The sequence below is a fragment of the Oryctolagus cuniculus genome, chromosome 3, assembly GCF_964237555.1.
Source record: "Oryctolagus cuniculus chromosome 3, mOryCun1.1, whole genome shotgun sequence".
In the NCBI taxonomy this organism is placed as follows: Eukaryota; Metazoa; Chordata; class Mammalia; order Lagomorpha; family Leporidae; genus Oryctolagus; species Oryctolagus cuniculus.
Window position 1 is genome coordinate 67179645 of NC_091434.1, and position 17539 is coordinate 67197183.

Sequence of the window (17539 nt, forward strand, 5' to 3'; positions counted from 1 at the left end):
GTTCCTGCTTTCAATGGATAAACTGAGGTACAGAGGCTGATGACTTAGTCATGTAACTTACTATAACTGAAATGGTAAGACACACTCATGGAGATAGTACCACATATTAAATCCATAATAAGTGTTTTGGATAATTATGAAGATTAAATATTTCCTTGGCTTTTATGCTGGCTAGAGTGACAGTCATTATAAAGCACTGTGCCTTAATCTTCTTGGGTTCTTGTCAGACTTCTGAATAGTTTCTGGTGGCACAGGTAGTCCACGGCTGGAAGTTACAAACTGGCAGCCCATGAAATGTGTTTGCTTTTTGTTTATTTGTAAGGCAGAGAGAGAGAGAGAGAGAGAGACCTCCTATCTTCTGGCTTGCTCCCCAAAGTCTGCAAAAGTTGAATCAGGACCAGGCTAAAGCCAGGAGCCAGGAACTCAGTCGTGGTCTCCCACATGGGTGGCAGGAACCCAGTCACTTGAGCCATCACTGCTGCCTCCCAGGGTCTGCATTGAAGGGAAGCTGGAGTCAGGAGCCAGAGCTGGGTAACCAACCCAAGCACTCCCATATGGGATGCAGGGGTCTCAACTGGCGTTTTAACCACCAGGTGCACACCTGCTCTTCAGAGTGAGTTTTGATGGTCCTGCAAGTGCTTTCCTAAGAGTTTGAATTAACTGACAATAATTCAAAATCAGGTTATTGCACACAGAAGTTGAGAGTTCCGGCTCAGCTTGAAAAACGGGGGGGTGTGGTGACCCGGCCCTGCACACCAGTGGCCAGCGTGGGCTTCTCAGTGGTGCAGCCTGCAGATCAGCTCTTCCATCTCAGGCCCCTCCTCTCAGCCAACAGACAGCAGCTCAAATGCATGCCCGTGGCATCCGCACGGTCATTACTTGTGTCTGTCTCCACCCACGGTGGCAGCTTCTTGAGGGCTGGATTAGTATTGGTTTGATGTGCTGTGTGCCTTGCAGCCAGGCCCGTGTCCAGCACAAGGGCCCTCAGCGAGCCTCGGGTCAACCAATCCATGAAGTTCAATTCTTTGCATGCATTTGGCTACAGATGAGGAAGTCAACCTTACAGCGGCAGTGCCTCTGGTACACAGGCTGAGAAATCCCTTGTGGATGGCCCAACCGCCAGTGAGGCTGAGAATCAAGGATCCTTTCGGCATTCAAGGGCATTTCCTGGCAGCCCAATCCTGAAGGCTGATCCCACCCACCTCTTCTGAGGTCGGCTCCAGAGACACAACAAAGCACCTGTTCTACTCGGCGCCCTAGACCTCACCTCCCTGTTCGATACTCCAACATCCAAGCTTTGATTTCATAACATCCCCTCTTCCCAGCAGTTCTAAATGGCAAGCTGTTTTTTTTTTTTTTTTAAAGCGATGGTGAAATAAAAGTCTCCCGGTTGAGACAGTTTTGCAAGAGTTTTGTGGCAGTCTCCAGAGACTCTGGGGCCTCTCACAGGGTACATGGAGCCACAGTGAAGCCCTTTTGCTTCTTTTCCTCTGTTGGGCCACAAATCTCTGCCAATACAACCGCTCATGTCCGAACGGTAGTTTATGTTCTCGGTTTCTCCACCTTGGGGAGATTATTATTCCGTTTGCTCAAAAGTTGGAATAGGTTTCAAGTCTTGCTGAAGGCCTGGGGCTAGCCAGAGCCACTGGCCGGACTCGAGGCACCCCTTATTCTAGATCTGATGTTCTTCTGGCTTTTTTTCCGAAAAAACAAAAAACAAAACAAAACCCAAGAGTTCTTTTGGTTGAATCAGAATGTTGATTGCAAGTGCCTACGATCTGGAGTTGTATTTTCCTTTCCTCCCCGCAAAAAGAAAATTACAACAAAATACTGCCATTCTAGAGGAAGGCGCGGCGCAGGCGCAGGCGCAGGGACGGGGACGTCGAGGCGGCCGCAGGCCCTGGAGGAGTCCCGCCGCCATGGAGCCCAGGCGGCCCCGCGCCTCCTGCCCCACACCTGCGGCCTTACCCAGCCCGGTAAGCGTCCAGACAGTTCCTCTAAGAAGTCACACACGCGCCTCTCGCTTCCGCCGTCCCACGGGAGGAGCCAGTCGTGCGCAAAGTTCGAATTCCGAAAGGGCAGCCTCCAAATCGCGTCCGGGCCTCGAGTCGGCTTGGCCGGGGCTATGGGCGGGCTGCGCTGCGCTGCAAGGGCCCCAGCTGCACAGCTTCTGGCTCCCCGGGCCGGCGAGGAACTGCACCTCGGCCCCGTGCCCCTGCCCCCTGCCCCGTGAGGCGCCAGGGCGGGAGGAGGAGGAGGAGCAGCGAGACGGGGAGGGTCCGGGAGGGAGAAGCGGGCGTGCGAGAGAGGAAGAGCAGCCCGCGAGGGGGCAGGGAGCGCAGCGCGCGCCGCCCGCGGCCGGCCCCGCCGCGCGCAGGTGAGGGCCCCCTCGCAGTGTCCGACGGCCGAGACGGCGCGCCCACGCCGCGGTGGTCCCGCGAGGACCGCGGCTGGAGGGGGCGCTGCGGCCGCCGCCCCCTCTGCGGATAGCGCGGGCCAAGGCAGCCTCTTGGAGCCGCAGGGTTGGGGGTTCAGGGCGACTCACCTGATGCTCGAACAACCCGGAACAAGGCCTAACACGGGGTCTCCCCTCGTTGGAAACTCGCCCGGGGAGGGGCGGAGCTCAGCTTTCCCCGGATCCGGGTCGGGAGGCGTGTGAGCATGCCCGGGGCAGGTGAGCAAGAGGTCGCCCGCAGTCCCTAGGGAGTGGCGGGGTGAAGGGTTAGAGCTACCCGAGGAGCGAGGCAGCTTGTCCCGGAAGTGCACGTCTTGCCTTGTGCCTGGTGCTGCTGTCCTGCCGGAGAGGATCTGCAGTGAGGCTCACTCTCTCTTCTCTGGTCTAGCCTTCTAGTCTCTGCTCCCAACACTCGGTTACAGACTTATCCTTGAGTTCCTTCGAATGCTTGCCTGTTTCCCCCGGTTTCCCCGACCTGGCCTGGGGAGTAGGGAAGGCAGGGTTATGAGCCCCGTTCCCCAGCACAGCCTGGCACCCCCTGAATCCCAGCTCCAGCACGAAATAGCTCGGCACCTGGACCGAGCTGCCCTCCCTACACCGCACTTTGCAGTGCTGTGCAGTGGGTTCATCCTGTCCACCCCACAAGGCTGACTGCACCCTCTGTCCTGAGCGGCCGTGGGCGTCGCCCCGTCACCCCCTTTGCTTGCTAACTCACTAGACAGAGGGCTGCCTTTGCCTCCTTTGTGCACGGATGGCTTGTGTCCTCACCTACTTTTTAAGCTCTTTGAACAGTCACTGTTTTGTTTCTAGGTACCCTTAGGGGCACCGACTCAGTGCACTTGAAACACCTTGTTGATTCCTAAAACCCCACTGATACTAGAGATTTTTCTAGAAAATTTGAAGTTAGGAAAATAAACTCTTCGTGGGGCAAGTTGAGTAGATGAAAATTTCGGATATGAAGTCGCCTCAGGGGCTGTGCTAATGCACACCCTGGGAGGCAGCAGGTGATGGCTCAAGTGCTTGGGTCCCTGCCTCCCACATGGGAGCCCAGGAGGGAGTTCCTGGCTCCTGGCTTCAGCCTGGCCGGGACCTGGGTGTTGCAGGCATTTGGGAGAGTGAACCAGAGGATGTAAGATCTCTGTCTCTGCCTTTCAAATAATAAAAATCAATAAATAAACTTTAAAAAGGAAGTTACCTAGTTACTTTAAGATCATAAAAACATATAGTAATCTCAAACTATGTGAACAAAACTGCAAAAAAAAAAAAAACCCACATATTTTGAAGTGAACCTGCCACATGTTGTCATTGATACCTTAGTGTAGTGGGAATATGAGAGTTTTTTTTCTCAGATTCTTTGTAGTTCTTTCTAGTTTTTCATTTTTAAGATTTATTTATTTATCTGAGAGGTAGAGTTAGAGAGAGGGAGAGACATCCACTGGTTTGTTCCCCAAATTGCCACAACAGACGATCTGAAGCCAGAAGACAGGAGCTTCTTCCAGGTCTCCCACGCGGGTGCAGGAGCGCAAGCACTTGGACCATCTTCTACTGCTTTCCCAGGCCACAGCAGAGAGCTGGATTGGAACAGGAGCAGCCGGGACATGGGCACTGCAGGTTGAGGCTTAGCCCACTATACCACAGCGCCAGCCCCTCTTTCTGGCTTTTTCATACCCAGTATGTATTACTGAGTTACCCAGGGAATTATAATTTAGCTGATGAAAATGATCATATTTGGGGTAGAGAAGTGATGGCCTAAGAGGAAAAAAAAATCTTGATATCAAAACAATGGTTTTGTCCCTCATTGTTTCCCACATGGGACTGATTTGTCCTAGAAAATCCACTTAGAAGTTTGAAGTGTAGCAGTGTTTCCTTTTCAATGACCAGAATATTTGCCTTCCTATCTAGGGGACTTTGAAGTTACAAAATCTTAGGCATGAAACCAAAACTGTAGCAGGGGCAATTGAAACCCAGAGTCGAGGCAAACTGGATGGAACGGTGTCAACGGTTATTCCAGCTAGCCTAGTGAGCGTTCATCTTTCCTGGGATTTTCTCTTTGGCGTGAAGGTGAGCCAGTGCACCCGTGGGTATATTATTGGAAGCCCCCACATTTACAATTTGCTTCAACCAGGGCTACCTTCCCTTTTTGTTGAAAATTAGGACAGCACTTGCCTTGTATGTGCAGGGTCCTTCTTCCAATGAAAAGTTACTAAATACTTCCCGGGCGCCCCCTGGGGATGCCGCCCAAGAGCCAGCCCTTACCTCTCAGGAGCTTGGGGTCTGATGGACGCTCCTGTGGAGACCGTGACATGTGAAGGACTTCTCAGGGACTTCCAGCAGCCAGCTAGCGGAGGTAGGAAACGCTTCATAGGTAAGGAGGTGCCTGGGCTGAATGGGAATCTTCAGCGTGAGGGGGTGAGCCTTCCTGACATGCGACCATTGGTGGTTGTTTCTTCCCTGTGCTTTGCCCTGATCGTGTTGTTTTATGTCCTAGCTCTCTGCGTTCTTGGATACATCCCTACTTCCTTTCTTCATGGGTAAATCCACTGAGTTTATAAGATGCAAATCTTATTCTAACATATTTTAAAACTTGCTCAATTTTAAAATTACCTTAGTACTTTTTCAGGGGCCATTGAGACTTGTGAAACATACATATCCGAAACTTTTTAGTTTTTCTTAAAAGAGAATTATACATACATTACCCAGTCAGAAATCAGATTCAGTGTATGTAGGGCCTCTGATTGAGATTGCTTATTGTTTTTCTAGCATTGTTGGGTTTATGACTTTTAGCCTTTCATTTTCGGTAGGGAAGAGAGAGCTCAGAGACACTTGTAAAGCAATATCATTGTGGAGTTGTTTTCTGCTTTGAAATGTCTTTTCCTAAACTTTCATGGTTTTCTAGCCCATCACTAAATTTCGCAATTTTTATTTATCTTTCAGTGACCTGCCTCTATACAGTCTTTCTAAAACACTCATATTTTTAAAAATCTACTTTTTAAAATTTATTTGAGAGGCCAGTGAGGGGGGGGGAGAGAGAGAGAAGATATCTCTGTCCACTAGTTCACTCCCTCAAATGCCCACAACAGCCAGGGCTTAACCATGCAGAAGCCAGGAGCTAGAAACTCAATCTGGATCTCCCATGAGTGTGGCAAGGGCCCAAGTACTTGAGCACATTAGCAGGAAGCCAGAAACGGAAGCAGAGCTGGGCCTGAACCTATGATTTCTATGAGAAATGGATGTCTTAAGGAGTCTCTTAACCCTGTGCCAAAACACCTGCCCCTTAACTTTCTTTCATAATTTGTTTTTCTGTTTGTTTTGGGTGATTTTTTAAAATGTTTATTTTCATCTACTTCAAAGGCAGAGAGAGAGAGAAGGAGGGAGAAAGTGAGGGAGGGAGGGAAAGAGAGAGAGAGAGAGAGAGAGAGAGAGAGAGAGAGAGAATATGAGAATCTTCCATATGTTGGTTTATTCCTCAAATGCCCACAACATCAAGGGCTGAGCCAGGTCAAAGCCAGAAGCCAGGGACTCCATCCTGGTCTCCCCTGTGGGTAGCAGGGACTTGAGCCATCATCTGCTGCCTCCTAGGCTACATTAGTAGGAAACTGCATAGGAAGCAGAGGTGAGACTTGATCCCAGGGGCTATGATATGGGATGCAGACTTCCCAAGCAGTAGCTTAACCCACTGTACCACGAAGCCTGCCCCTGGGTGCCTGGGTGCTTTTTTTCTTTTTCTTAACTTTTATTTTGTTAAGTAATAAGCATAGACAAATTGTAGAACAAGTAGCTGACTCTAAATATGTAACTCAGTTGATCTCTACCGTTTAATTTAAGAATTTCAGGTTGTGACCCAGTGAGTTTATTTCAACACAGTAAACTAATGTGATGACTTGTAGTCTGAAAGATACCGTGTGGGGGCTGGTGTCAAAGTGTAGTGGGTAAAGCTGCCACCTGTGATGCCGGCATCGCCTGTGGGCGCTGGTTCAAGTCCTAGCTATTCCACTTCTGATCCAGCTCTCTGCTAAGGGCCTGGGAAAGCAGCAGAAGATGGCCCAAGTGCTTGGGCCCCTGCACCCATGTGGGAGACTCAGATGAAACTCCAGGTTCCTGACTTGAGCCTGACCCAGCCTTGACCATTGCTGCCATCTGGGGAGTGAACCAGCAGATGGAAAATCTCTTTCTCTCTCTGTCTCTCTGTCTCTCTCTATAGCTCTGCCTTTCAAATAAAAATATATTTTAAATATTTATTTATTTGAGAGGCAGAGTTACACACACACACACACACACACAGAGAGAAACAGAGAGAGAGGTCTTCCATCCGCTGGTTCTCTCCCCAAATGGTCACAACAGCTGGAGCTGAGCTGATCCAAAGCCAGGAACCAGGAGCTTCTTCCAGGTCTCCTATGAGGGTGCAGGGGCCCAAGCACTTGAGCCATTTTCTACTGCTTTCCCAGGCCACCAGCAGGGAGCTGGATTGGAAGAGGAGCATAAATAAATCTTAAAAAAAAAAATTGCGTATAAAGAGTTGGCTTCCAGCGTTCATCTCACATGGACAGTGGTGGTGTGGGAAACGGGTGGGAGGGTCAGTTCATCTAGAGGCTTGATGAAATGGGGCTCTGTAAAGAGAGTGTTTACTGTGCTACAGTGTTGTTGGGTTAAATTTTTGGGTCAACCACTAGGGTTTGGAGATCTCATTGGCCTTGAACTTTGGGTATTGTGGTTTGAGTTTTAAAGGCAACCTGGCCTGGATGGAAAGTTCTCTAGCTTAGAATCAGTCCTAGGGGCCAGCACTGTGGCATAGGAGGTTAAGCTTCCAACTGAGGTACCAGCATCCCATGTGGGCACCGGTTCATGTCCCAGCTGCTCCACTTCCCACCCAGCTCCCTGCTGGTGGCCTGGGAAAGCAGCAGAAGATGGCCCAAGTGCTTAGGCTCTTGCACCCACATGGGAGACCCAGAAGAGGCTCCTGGCTCCTGGCTTCAGATTAGCCCAGCTCCAGCCATTGAGGCCATTTGAGGAGTGAACCAGCAGAGGAAAGACCTCTCTCTCTGCCTCTCCTTCTCTCTGTCTGTGATCTGCCTCTCAAAAACAAAGAACAACAACAACAAAAACAAACAAAAAACACAGTCCTAATGACCCACGGAGTTCATGTTACATATTTAACCAGCCATGAATCAGTCATTTTAGGCTTGTTTAATTATGTCCTTTCCTATGGGTAGAACATGGAGATTGGGTGATACGATTCTAAGGTAATCTAAGAAAATGGTTTTCCTAGTTTCTGACGATGGTTGAGGCCTCTAAGAACCTCCACTGAAGTCTTAGCCCTTAGAATTTTCTCCAGAGACAAAGACACGAATGAACGATATTTGATGGTACAGAAAGGGATATGTTGAGCAAGGCTAATTGTTCACGTGGAAATCAAGACCTTCCTTCTTCTCCTGGGAAGCTCACAGATACAAAAGGTGTTGCAAAGAGCATGTGGAAGGCAGGCAGGTACTGTCCTGGGCTGGTAGCTTTATCTACCCTGGTCTGTAGGACTGACTTCTCAGAGTGTTCCCCTTTTCAGAATGCCTGTTGCTCAGGGAAGTTGGAGCTAATGAAAAGATGGATTATCTGTTGCAAAACATCTGAGAATCCTTGCCTGCTATTCTGGTACCGTGTCCCATTCCCTGTAAAAATTATTTATGTATTTATTTATTCATTTATTTATTTTTGCTTTATTTGAAAGGCAGAGAAAATACACACACACACACATACACACACACACACACACACACACATGCACGTGGCTTGGGGGCGGGGGTGGAGAAGGAGAGAGGGAGAGATTTTCCATTATCTAGTTCACTCTGCAATGCCCACAACAGCTGGGAATGGGTCAGGCTGAAACCAGGAGCTGGGTTCTCAATTCAGGTCTCCCGTGTGGGTAGCAGGGGCCCAACCACTTGAAGTGTCACTTGCTGCAGGAAGCTGGAATCGGGAGTGAGTCTGGGACTTGGACCCAAGCTCACAGGTAGGGACGTGGGCATCCCTGGCAGCATCTTCGCTGCTATGCCAAGCCCCTGCCCCGTCCGTCCCTTTTTAACGAGGACACACACTGTGAACAGCCTTCTCTGCCAGCTCCAGGCCCTTAGCAGGAGGTTTGGTAAGGACAGCCGCAGCAGGCCACATCTCCTAGCTTCTCTGGCTGTTTTTCCAAATCTTCAAAGACTGGGCTCCTTCTTGCAGTGATAGAGAGGACCCAGTGATAGCGCAGAGAGAAAACAACCAGTTCTGCAAACAGAGCCTGTCTTCAGCTATTCTCTGTCGCTATAGCAAAATACCAGAGACCCGGTAATTTATACCGCAGAATAGCCATTTGTCTGGCTCATGGTTCTGCAGGCTGAGAAGTCTAAGAGCACGGCACCTGCGTCCGTTCAGCTTCTGGGGAGGCTTCATGCTGTGCTGAGCCAGGTGAGAGGGCGTGCAAGGGAGTCAGAGTGGGTGTGGCAGCTCGGCTCTCTTCCTCTCAGAGGGCCCCGCCCTCCTGACACTACACAGACCTAACGATTATTATCCCAAAAGGCCCCGCCTGCAAATACCATAAGCATATGAGTTTTGAAATTAAGTTTTCAACACATTATTTTGGAGGACACAGTCAGGCCTTAGCAGGGCCTCCTGGGGCAATCCTCATAGTTTTATAGTCCCCATACCTTGCGCTGGCCAAGTGACCTGAGTGACCAGGCTCTCAGGACTGACTCCCGCTAGCCAGACCTACTGAAGACTTGTGAGTGAGCACAATGCCTGTTCTCCATGGGGAAGTTCATTTCCAGTGACTACAAGGCTCCTGTGTGTCCTCGGTGACCTCACTACTAGGTCCTGGGGACTTGGGGAACCCTGCAAGAGTGGGAAAGCTTGGTGATCTCGAAATCGCAAGAAATGGATGTTAAAGACCGAATGGTGTCCTCTCAAGTCAAAGCCCTAGCCTCTGGCATCCCACTTGGGCATCGGTTCAAGTCCTGGCTGCTCTACTTCTGATCCAGTTCCCTGTGCATGTGCCTGAGAAAGCAGCACATCGGCCAGAATGTGACCGATGACAGAGGGAAAGTTGACCATTGCAGATGTAATGAGTTAAGATGAAGTCACGCAAGAGCAGGGTCGGGCCCTCAGCCAGTATGGCTGGTGGCCTTATAAAAAGGGGCGTTTTGGGCACAGACACCCACAGAGGGAGAGCACCAAGGGAAGGTGATTGGCAGAGCTGCCTCTGCAGGCCACGGTGTGCCAAGGTGCAGCAGAGCCCACCAGAATCTAGGGGAGAGGCATGGCGTGGATTCTTCCTCACGGTCCGTGGAAAGAACCAGCCCTGCTGGCACTCTGACCTCTGGAACTGTGAGACAATAAATGTTTCCAGCCACCCAGTTTATGATGTTCCAGTGTGGCAGTCCTAGCAAACTAGTGCAGATGGTTTGGGGACAGTGTCAGATCATGGAGCTGGTCGTACTTTGTCCTGTCCCCTCTACTGATTAAGTTACCTGTAATCCCTAGATGGAAGTCTCGGAGTCCTAGCCAGTACTGGAGAAATGCTTTCTAAATCTTGGTTTCAGGGATTTCCTTTTCCTAAATCCAAGATCTCCCTTCTGTTTGTGTATTCTTTCTTTTGATGTGTTAATTCCATTTATTATATTGCTGTTCTCTTAGTCACACACTAGTTACATATTGCTGCTGCGGAGTGGCCCTGGACTGCTCTAGCGCTGTTTGTTTATTTGAAAGAGATATATATATATATATATGTCAGTGATTGATCTTCTGTCTGGTAGTTCGTGCCACAAATGGCTGCAATGGCCAGGGCTGGTCCAAGCAGAAGCCAGGAGCCGGGAACTCCATCCTGATTTCCCACATGGATGGCAGGGACCCAAGTCCTTGACCCATCATTTGCTGCCTTCCAGAGCATGCATTAGCAGGAAGTTGATTGGAAGCAGAAGTGAGACTTGATCCTAAGTATTCTAATACGGGATGTGGACCCCCAAGCTGTGGCTTAGTCCATGGTGCCACAACATGAGTCCCCAGGGAAAGGAAAACAGGTTTATGAACCCTGTTCCTAAAGATTTTGATTTGTCTGCTTGTGGTGGGACCCAAGAATAATCTCCTTAAAATTAGCACATGTGATAGTAACGTCTTTGATTATCTCTTGATTCGTGCCAGTTTCTTTCTTAGGGAATAAACTCAGATCCAAGCTCTGGAGACACAAGCCTTGGGCTGACTTTGGGACTATCCCCACCTTGTCCGACTTGGTGCCCTGAGCCAGTTCCATTCATTTCATTTAACAAAACTGTGGAGCACTTGTTGTGAACAAAATATTGTTCTAAGCTCTGGGGATATATCTGTAAGACAGATAAAAATCTTACATTATAGCCATGGGAAAGTCCATCTATCTACTGGATATGCAAAAGTATGGAGGAAATATAAGTCAGGTAGAGGGATTGTTGAGTGTAGGGGGTCTTCAGGTGTCACAGTTTTAAATGAGGTTCTGGGTGGAGTTGTTGGACCTACTGCTTAAGATGTGTGCATCCAGAGCTGGTATTGTAACACAGCAGGTTGAGCCATCCCCTGCAGTGCCGGCATCCCACTTGGGCATCAGTTCAAGTCCTGGCTGCTCCACTTCTGATCCAGCTCCCTGCGCATGTGCCTGGGAAAGCAGCAGAAGATGGCCCAAGTGCTTGGGCCCCTGCATCTATGTGGGAGACCCAGATGAAGTCTGCATCTATGTGGGAGACACAGATGAAGCACTGTCTCGATGCATCACATTTTATTCATCCACGCACCCCCTGGGGGACGTCCTGGCTGCTGGCAAGCTTTGGCAACTATGACTAAAGCTGCTGTAGACACCTGCGGGCATGTTTTTGAGTGGATGCAAATTTTCAGCTCTTTAGGGTAGAAGGAGCGCAATTGCTAGATCATGTGATACAAGTATGTTTGCTTTTTTTTTTTTTTTTTTTTAAAAAGGATTTATTTATTTATTTGAAAGGCAGAGTTAGAGGAAGAGACAGAGAGATCTTCCATCCACGGGTTCACTCTCCAGGTAGCCGCAGTGGTCAGGCTGGGCCAGACCAAAGCCGGCAGTCAGGAACTTCATGCTGATCTCCCAAGTCAGTGGCTGGGGCTCAAGGACCTGGGCCACCTTCTGCTGCTCTTCCAGACTGTTAGCAGGGAGCAGGATTGGAAATGGAGCAGCCAGGACTTGAACCAGTGCCCCTGTGAGATGGCAGCGTTGCAAGTGGCCAGCACCCGCAATGCAGGGTTTTTTTTTGTTTTTTTTTTGTTTTTTTTTTTTTAAGTGAATATGTTTGGTTTGATAAGAAACCGGCTGGGCCGTCTGCATTTCCACCCTCAGTGGCTGAGAGTTCCAGTTGCTCAATGTCCTCACTAGCTCCTGATGAATTCGCCGGTCTAGATTTTGGCCATTCAAATAGGTGTGCAGTGGTATCTCGGCAGTGTTATTTTAATTTGCATTTATTTCCCTGATTACAAGTGTGGAGCACCTTTTTATATGCTCATTTGCTATCTGTATATTTTCTTTGGTAGGTGTCTGTTAAGGCCTTCCATTCATTTTTACACTGTGCTGTTTTTCTTGAGTTTTAAACATTCTTTGTATATTTTAGATAACACTCTTTCATCAGATGTTTCTTTTGCAAGTGTTTTCCCTTTGGTGTGGCTTGTTTCCTCATTCTCTTGGCTGTGTCTTTCACAGAGCAGACTCTTAATGAAATTCGTTTTTTAAGTAGGTTTTATTTTTTAAGGTAAAAACTTCATGCATGAAATTCATTTTATCAATTATTCCTTTCATGGATCTGAAAAGTCATCACCATACCCAACACCATCCAAGTGTTCTCCCATATTTTCTTCTTCTTCTCCTTTTTTTAAAGAATTTTTTTTTTAATTGGAAAAGCAGAGTTACAGAGAAAGGAGGACACACAGAGAGAGCTCTTCCATCTGCTGGTTCAGTCCCCAAATGGCTGCAACTGCTGGGGCTGGGCCAGGCAGAAGCCAGGAACCCAGAGCTTCTTCCAGGTCTCCCACATGAGTGCAGGTGCTCAGGGACTTGGGCCATCCTCTGCTGCTTTCCCAGGTGCATTAGCAGGGAGCTGGATCAGAAGTGGAGCAGCCGGGACTGGAACTGGCCACCCATATATGGGGATGCTGGTGTCACAGGCTATGGCTTAATCTGCTGTGCCACAACGCCGGCCCCATCTCCTGTGTTTTCTCTCAGGGGTTTTTATAATTTTGCATTTTATATTTAGGTCTGTGTTGATTTTGGAGAAGGATGTAGGGGTTGTATCTAAAGTTATTATTTTTTTACAGTGTGGATGTGCGGAAACATCTTCCAGTTCCCCCTGGAGTGGCTCACAGACCTCAGGGGTGACTTGCCCCGCATGCTGTGTCTCATGCTCACCCCACTTCCTAGGACAGCTTTCTTGGCCAACTGCAGACTCCTTCAAGCAGTGTGGCAGGAGCAGGAGCAGGGCCAGGCCCATGCCACCTGGCAGAGCTACTCAGCCTGCTGAAATCATGAGCACAACACCCTCATGTAATTAGGCAGTAATTTATTGCCTGTATTCTACAAAGGTGAGAGCAGAGATTAAAAAAGTCTCTGTTTCAAATCTAAGTGGTCTGATTAACCGTCTGTCACCTAGAAGACAGTGGAGCTTTGCAGGGGACCATGCAGCTGGCTGCCTCACTGACTGGCATGGATCTGATCTTTGGCTCTACAGATTCAGTAACTCCTGGGCTTTTTCATCTGAGGTGATTAAGCAGAAAAGGATCAATTCATCACAGCCAAATTTATAAGAGACTGATGTATAAACCAGCTTATCAAACTATTTATAATAGTGTTTCTCACACATGAAAGCCTGTAGGCTCCTTTTTTTTTTTAAATTAGAGTTTATTAGCTTTTCTTTTAATATAAACACAAGAAAAATCATGAGTTGTAGCATTCTTTTCAAAATAAAAAAATTTTTTTTTGACAGGCAGAGTGGATAGTGAGAGAGAGAGACAGAGAGAGAAAGGTCTTCCTTTTGCCGTTGGTTCACCCTCCAATGGCTGCCACGGCTGGCGCACTGTGGCTGGCGCACTGCACTGATCCGAAGGCAGGAGCCAGGTGTTTCTCCTGGTCTCCCATGGGGTGCAGGGCCCAAGCACTTGGGCCATCCTCCACTGCCTTCCTGCAAAATAAAATTTCAATCAACTCTTGAATCTCCAAGCTCTGAGCTCTATAAATGATGTGTTTTCTTTTTTTTGAGGTGGTAGATTGTAATATTTTATATACCATTATTTATGTCTCTGTCCTTTAAAAATGATGAAACCTGTAACACTAAGTATCATGTAAAGTGTTGCTATATTTAGAGAAAATATTCCTGGCCCAGAAATGCTTTGTTACAGGTCAGATTCCTGGGATTATACTTGAGAAGGTTGGAGAAACAGATTTCTTATAGTTGAGAACACTCATTTTTCCCCCAATATTTCAAATCTAGGGTGATATTGTTACCAATTTCCTGATATTATCTATTCCCTGTCTTTTTTTTTTTTTTTTTTTTTGACAGGCAGAGTGGACAGTGAGAGACAGAGACAGAGAGAAAGGTCTTCCTTTTTCCATTGGTTTACCCCCCAATAGCCTCTGCGGCCGGCGCACCGCGCTGATCCGAAGCCAGGAGCCAGGTGCTTCTCCTGGTCTCCCATGCGGGTGCAGGGCCCAAGCACCTGGGCCATCCTCCACTGCCTTCCTGGGCCACAGCAGAGAGCTGGACTGGAAGAGGAGCAACCGGGACAGAACCAGTGCCCCAGACTGGACTAGAACCTGGTGTGCCAGTGCCACAGGTGGAAGATTAGCATAGTGAGCCGCAGTGCTGGCCTTCCCTGTCTTTTAAAGCCTGGAGGGTTCCTAAGATTTATGTAAGTTCCCGCTTAAATAGCAGGACTTGAAATGGGCTGCTTCCAGCCAGGTGAACATGTGGGACTAAACAACTGTTTTGCATCACCTACAGCTATTTAGGGTCCAGTCCCTTGTTGTTGATCACATGTGCATTAACACTGCTCTTCACAACCTTCCTTTACCAGATCTAGAGGAAAGAGAGGTGACCCAAGCAGAGAGAGTCCAGCTCCGCAGAGAACTACTTTAAGAAGGGGGGTTCTTCCTAGGTGACAACAACATATTCCAAAACTCTGAGTGCTGCTTTAAGCTTTGATAGCTGTAGAAGTATAAATGCTACAAACTTACATACAGCACATTATCTGGAAGCTCAGTTATTCCTTTTGGACTTATTTAGGTTTGCAAATTTGGAATATTAAACTGTTAATTCTGTTTGGGGAGGAGGGTTTCAGTCAAGGTATGCAGTATAAGATAGGACTGAAACAAAACATTAAAATTAAAAGCTTAATATTCCAAATCTACAAAAAACTAAGTTTAAAAGAAATATAACTCGTGGCTCACTAGGCTAATCCTCCGCCTTGCGGCGCCGGCACAGCGGGTTCTAGTCCCAGTTGGGGTGCCAGATTCTGTCCCGGTTGTCCCTCTTCCAGGCCAGCTCTCTGTTGTGGCCAGGAAGGCAGTGGAGGATGGCCCAAGTGCTTGGGCCCTGCACCCCATGGGAGACCAGGAGAAGTACCTGGCTCCTGCCATTGGATCAGCGCGGTATGCCGGCCGCAGTGGCCATTGTAGGGTGAACCAACGGCAAAGGAAGACCTTTCTCTCTGTCTCTCTCTCTCTCTCACTGTCCACTCTGCCTGTCAAAAAATAAAATAAAATAAAAAGAAAAAAGAAATATAACTAAACTTCCACGTGATGCTCTACGTTTGTAGCATGGCTTGTTGACTCCTGACTATATCCCAGTTTGAGAAACACAGCATCCAAACGTACCTGATGAGCTGGTAGGTGTTCACGGGACCGAAGCAGCCATGGCCATTGATGGTACATGGCAGAACGCTGGAAAAAAGGTGGTGATCCGGGTGCCGCTTGTGATAACTGTGTATGCTGTCTTAATAAAAGCACAACATGTTAAAAAGTCTTCTAAGGAATTCACGCATCTCCGAGAACAGGACTGCAGACTCCAGACTGAATCCAGAGCGCCAGAGCAGAAGGGCTTTGTTGGAGGACTGGCAGTGTTTGTGTGCAGGATGCTCTGGAGCAAGTCTGCTCAGGAAACTGGCCTGCAGACAGCAAGGCGGGTCTGGGCTGCTCTCGGCAACAGGACGCACAGACGGGCAGCCAGTTAGCCCAGTGCATTCGCTGCACAAGGGTTTGTGCTTTCCAGGAGCAGCCACCGAGCCCGGAGCCCCCTGTCTTGCATCGTGGTGGAGAAGCACTGACAAATTTGATTCCCCAACTTCCCTTTTCCCAGCGGCTCCAGGAGCACCCCTGTCCGAGCACCATTTCTAGGTAAATAGCAGTTGTGCTCTCCACTTGGCAAGGAAGGGACTTGGCTCAGATCGGCGGAACTCCAGAGCCCGTGGCTCTGGCTGCTTTCTGCGTGGGGCTAACCTCGCCAGGGAACTTTATATACCCTGGGAGGCAGTGAAAGCAACTTCTTAACCTCTTTCCCAGTTCTGCCTGCGGCAGTCTGACCGCTCAACTCAGATGACTTCTTCCCAGGAGTCCCCCCTTACATCTGCTGGGACCAGCTCCCCCTTCACCCCCACTGAGTCAGCGCTAGGAACTAGGGAGCACCCACCACCCACGCCGCGCACTTCCTGCCGGCTCAGCAGCCGGCTTGGCCCGCGGCCAGGGCCAGCCCGGGCCTGGGCTGCCTCCCAGCAGTCTGGGAGCGCGCCTGCTGTTCCCAGGCAGGGATTCTGGGGCCAGCCTTCAAAAGCCAATTCTTCTGGCCTCTGAGAGCCCAGGAAGGGGATGTAATCCCTTACACCAATTGGCAAGCACCTGTGAGATGAGAGGGCTGCCAGGGAGCCCTGCGCGGGATCTCACGGTGGGTTTTGTGCCGCTCACTCCCACCCTATGCGTGCACCACCCTGACCTCCGGCGCCCTGCAGGTCCACGGGGCCAGGCTGCTGCTGTCCCTGAAGCTCCTCTATGTTGCTGCTCCGGGTTAGTGCCTCGTCCCCAGACCCTGCACCCTTGCACAGCCACATCGGAAATGTGCCCCCCGGGAAGCCCTCGGCACCATCCTCCATTTCCAGCCGCCAGATGCAAGGACTCCCTGGTTTCTGTTATAGCAACCAATGTGTGTCGCTTACTTGTGCCACTGGGAAATAAGGTAGGGCAGAAGGGTGTGTCTGTGAATTCCCCGTGGGGTTCTGCGCATTGTAGGAGCTTGCTCAGCACTGAATGAATGAATGAGAAGTTGAAGGTGCTGTGCTCCTGGTGCACAAATCATAGAATCCCCAAAACACCTGATCTTAAAGGGGCCTCCAGAAAGCCCCTGTCTGTTCCTGGTGGCCAGTGCCTAGGCCAAGTGTTGAGAATGCTGAGTGGCAGCCCCACCTTGAAAATGGGCAGTGCTCAGCAGTTGCCCTGGAAGACCTTGGCCACAAAGGCACAGCCCAGGAGCCTCCTGATGTGTGCCACAGGCTCTGCCTGTTGATGTGGAAATGGGGGGGAGGGGCACATCTTTTGTCATTTACTTGCCAAGCCTTGGGCCAAGAGCACTAGCCTGGAGCCAGGAGGCCTGAGTGCTGGTTCTTGTCCTGCCACGCGTGTTTGCATCTGGGGCAGGGCACTTCACCTCGTCCCAGCTCATGCATGTTCACAACTAGGGGGCCTAGTGGAGGCCGTGGGGAGAGAGAGGATATCCAAAGTCCCGGATGAAGCCTTGAGAATGGAGAAGCCAAAGGGAAAGTGGATGTCTGAGCCTTCCCGTGGAGGAAGCACTCACTTCCTGCTGTGCTTTGACAGGATAGATGGCTTTCGAGACCAAGCCTTGGAGCAGAGCATATGGCAAAAGATGGAGAAAATGCACCGGTGTGTTCAGCCTTCACCTGATACTGCAGGGCCTGACGTGCCCAGTAGTCCAGAGTCTTATTGCTGGGAGCCAGGAGTGCTTTTTGTCAGTTGAAATTGCCATTAAGCAATGCTGCTTTTTCTTTGCAAAGACAGTATTTTTTAAATTGAAG

At 49.4% G+C, this 17539-nt stretch overlaps 1 long non-coding RNA gene across 1 annotated transcript; it reads right to left on the reverse strand.

Annotated features, from left to right (window-relative positions):
- Positions 1 to 13340: 13340 nt before the first annotated feature.
- Positions 13341 to 16109, reverse strand: LOC138849164 (uncharacterized). Its single transcript, XR_011387584.1, has 2 exons — positions 15333 to 16109; positions 13341 to 13641 (listed from the first exon to the last, which is right to left on the reverse strand). It is a non-coding gene; the product is annotated as an uncharacterized lncRNA (long non-coding RNA).
- Between the last annotated feature and the right edge of the window lie 1430 nt (positions 16110 to 17539).